We start from the raw sequence: 4456 nt of genomic DNA, 5'->3' as shown, positions 1-4456 counted from the left end.
GTCTTCCCAGAGAAAAGGAGACCATTCAAATACATTCATACAAATTCATACAAATACACTTCAGTGTGATTTAAATTCTGCTCAAAAGGAGCTTCTTTTGTGCTTCTGGCCTGTGACACAGAATTGGCTACAGATCCAGAGGTTTTATCTGAAAAGCAAACCTTATCATATGCATATCCATTGGTAACACAAGTCAGCTAAAGACAATTCTAATATGCGTTGAATAAATTAGAGATCCAAAGGGTGCTATACTGATACTGCAACTTGACAGTGAGTGACTCTTCATAAAAGAATGAGAAAGGCTGAATGTAAAGCCCATGTCTAAAACCATAGGTTTTACTGCACTTTGCTGCTGAAATGTCAGAGCCAACTGATCTCATTCCAGTATGACTCAGAGAGCTCTTCATTGTTTTGATTAATCTGCTCAAAAATATAAAACTTGATGACTTAGGATGGCTGTAATGATTGGAGCCCAAAAATCAGAGCATTTTTACTTAACTGAACAGGTATTTAGAGACATAATTACTATATAACTTATGCAATGTGCACTCACTGAAGGCAGTGAAATAAAATACATCAATATTTTGAAAAATTCCTGTAATAATCAAATTTATTAAAATCTTGGGTGAATAATTACTTTCTGGACTAACATGTGTTTTCCAGCTTTGTACAACACCTTGATCTAAGGGATTTTAATACTTTTCCATTTTCGGCATTTTTATTGCACCAGAAATGTGGCTGCAATGGTGACTTAGCAGCAAAATTAATTTCTATCAAAGCACAGTTTAAATTAAAGCAAGAAAACCTTATTAACCCAATTTAATAGACTCTAAATGTATAGAAAGGTTTTGAAAAGAGAAAACTCTTCAAAATAGTTTGCTGTCCATTCTTTAGGAAAGCAAGTAACACAGTGCAGCAAGGGAGCAGTGAGACACTAAAGGACATTATTTTAGTGAACAAAGACTGCTGTTAGTTGAGTAGACCCAGAGAGATGATGAGCACATTAGCACTGGCAAGTAAAAATTACTTATTTCATAACTGATTAAGATAATACTGACTCTGTACTGGATAGAGGACAGGTTATTCTTCTAGCCTGTTTTCCTAACATACTGAAGTAAGAAACCGATCAATTTTGAAGCTTTACAACATAGTAGGAACTTTTGATAGAACATTTCATTTTATATTTCTAGACACAGGGTAGAGGGAAACTTAGTTATAAGCAGGGGGAAGAAAAGAAGGTGGTATCTCAAAACCTGAAATATCTTTTATTTCTTTGAGGCTTATTAATATTTGTATCTTTGTTATGCTACCTACTTAATATAATGAGGTTTATCTAGATCCACCTTATCATGCCAAACCTGAGTTAGAGCCACATAATATTAAATAGATCTTTCAAAAAATTGGTTAAGATTTTTTTAAACTGAAAATGCTTTAATATTTTTTAATGTTTTTATTTGATGAAATGCTCTAGTTTTTCGTTCCTAGAGGTAGGCAGAAAAGGTCAAACAGGAGTTGAAGAGACACACAACCAAAAGTGGGTTAAATTTAAGAGAAAACTGTTGCCAACAATCGTGAAGAAGAGGGGGGAAAAAGGAAAAAAAGTACGATAGTCCTTGGAATAAACAATGCAGATACTATGCTTGGCTGAATTCTAAATGTAACATTTTTGTAGACAGTAATCAGTTTCAGACATGGTAAAGTAAATATTCCCAGTGGATGGATAAAATGTAACTGATGTTATTTTCTAGGGCAAAAACTGAGTCTGTCCTCAAGGTTAATGCAGGAAGCAAAATCTACACATCAGAGCTTGCAGCAAACAAACCAAGTGACTCAAAAGCTTTTCTTGAACCCAGAGATGTAATGTCTTAGAAAAATCACTTAAAAATTCATTACCATTCCATGTCTCTTTGTAGCTGCAAGGGCCAATAAGTTTGGTCATTTTTGCCCCACTGGTGCTCTGAAGTCCTGGCTGTCATTGAGGAACTGTCTGGAATGAGCAAAGCATGCCTCAAATAACGGGAAACTAGGCAAGAAGGGAGAGTTTAATCTTCTTGATTATTGTAAATCTAGTTTCTAGGGAATAACTTCAAAACTGGAGCTCATCCTTTGATATTTCTGAAGATCTTGTAGTATGACCAAGTGTCAGCTTCTGTGTTGCTATTCTCAGTTTGTTCTCAGGATGGCTGATTTGCCAGCCCACTCTGTCAGCATGTTTGTGTGTTTATTTTTAGTAGCAGACTGCAGACAGATGATTGCTATTGGCTGTGGTGTGATTTCTTCACATTTTCAGGTGTCCATTATCAGTCCTTTCCTGGATGTTGCCTCTCCCTCCAGAGCTGGCAGAATGTATGATGAGAGAGGTCCTCAACCCCTTGTAGTGCTCTATCGCCTACCTCAGCTTCATTTATTAAATAGGAGCAGTTTTTAAAGTGTTTCAAGTTTTCCTGGTTCATTTGGTATTGAAACAGTGAGAAAGGCATACCTGAGCTCTTCTGCCAGCTTTCCTTTGAAAGCAATAACCTCAGGCAGCGGAGCTGTGATAAATGGTGGTAAACTGTAACACACACAACCACTAGAGACTTCCCTGCAGATAAGCTTTCATTAGAGCTGTAGCTTTGGTTGATTTCCAGAAGTGCTAAGATCCAAAACATGTTGAAACAGAAAGAATCTTTTAATGAGATGGGAAACAATTCATAAATAGTTGCAATGGAGTTCAATTCAGAAATGTATTTGGTGGCTGTGAAGGCAAGTTGCTGACCTTACTGATAGAGCAGAGAAGTATTTAAGGTCATAAAAATGGTTTTGAACAGAAAAGATACCTTACACTCTTCAAAAAAACCACACTTGTGTTGTTTTGCTGCTTCCTCCTCAAACAGATTTTTACATTTCCATGAAAAGTAACATCTTATCAAGTAGATGGCATGTTCTGTTATTTCAAATGCTTTATTTAATTGCCAGAATCAGATGATGCTTGCCTCTGTGTCCTGCAGGTGAACTTTGCCCTTACTAGAGCACTGTTATAACTTCATAGAACCACACAGAAAAGTTTGAAGTGGAAATGATGTATTTTTTTTACATAATGACAGTTAATACTTTTCTGCATAGTAAAACTGCTTTCATATCACTTTCAATTCAGATTAAATAGTTATTTACAATGTAAAATATCCATTATAAATTGGCAGATTAAATTCAGGAATACCTGTGTGAAATTCCAAGGTTTATATGCAAGAGTTTCATATAACTATCTGGTAAGCAGGAATTAATAATTTGATATCATCTCCTCGTCTTTAATGCTTATTCTGCCCTCCAAAGAAGTCACAGAATTCCAGAACCTGGAAGTAATTTTCTCTAAAAAATAAATTACATGCAAACCTCCAAAATCTGATCTCTTGAGTGCATAGCTGCTGACTTGTTTATTGGATGTCAGCTTTTTTTAAGTTTTTGTGTTGCTTTCTGTCACTATTTACAGAGCTAGGCAGACTTAGCAGAATTTAAAACATTGCTGTTTTTGTAAAGGCTATTTTGTTTTTTTGCTGATGCACAGTTTCTCAGAGGTATTACATTTTCCTAATCTTAAAAATGTAGAAAAGTCAAAGTTTCTAGTTTATTTTCAAGCCACTGTCATGATATTTAGACATGGTATTTACAAAACCATTAGGGAATTTGACAATAATTTTGGACTGACTTCCTGCATTGTTGTTTATCTTTATATTTTCTTTAGAAATAGTGTTTTTATTTTGCTTCTTTTATTTTTAATATTGGCATGAGGGACTTGTTCCCCGTCCCACCCCACACCCATCATTGCACACAAGGAGAATATATTCCTCCTATTACTCAATAGCTAAATCCCTAAAGCATTTGTCTGTGAAGGAGGGAAAATGAAATAAAGGGCTTCTAAATCTCCTGCTCACCAAGCTGAGTGCATGGCCATGCTTCTCTCTCCCTTTGAATATGGGTTGCTGTGCAAAATAAAGTGCAGTACTCCTGAGACCAGGGCAGATAGAAGCCAAAGACTGGCACTGCATGGCTTCCCACAGCCTGTGGAGCAGCACTGCTGTTGTGGCGTGAGGAGGCAGTGGACACTGTTTGCCTCCAAGGACATACACCGTTGTGTCTGACTGGTCAGCACAACCAAGCCTGGCCTGGATGGCCATAAGAAGATGCAGAAGGTGCTGGAATAGGTGCATTGCATGTGTTTGGTCTGGAAACATGTGTTGCTCCTCGGCCTTTGTCAACACAGCAAGGTTTGGGAATGAACATGGAGTTTAGGGTGGGAAGAGCACAGAGCTTGAGTTGATTCATGGTTGGATAGGCAAGGGCCAGAGGAGGTGGTGGGGATGTGACAGGATGAAACCCAGCAAAATGAGCTCAGGCTATAATCAGTCTGAGCAAGGTCAACAAGAGGGTCACGAGAACGAAAGATTAGACTTCAGTCCTGTTCAGGAAGTTTTATCAG

The sequence above is a fragment of the Corvus brachyrhynchos genome, unplaced genomic scaffold, assembly GCF_000691975.1.
Source record: "Corvus brachyrhynchos isolate BGI_N302 unplaced genomic scaffold, ASM69197v1 scaffold9, whole genome shotgun sequence".
Taxonomy (NCBI): Eukaryota; Metazoa; Chordata; class Aves; order Passeriformes; family Corvidae; genus Corvus; species Corvus brachyrhynchos.
This window is presented reverse-complemented; position numbering follows the sequence as displayed.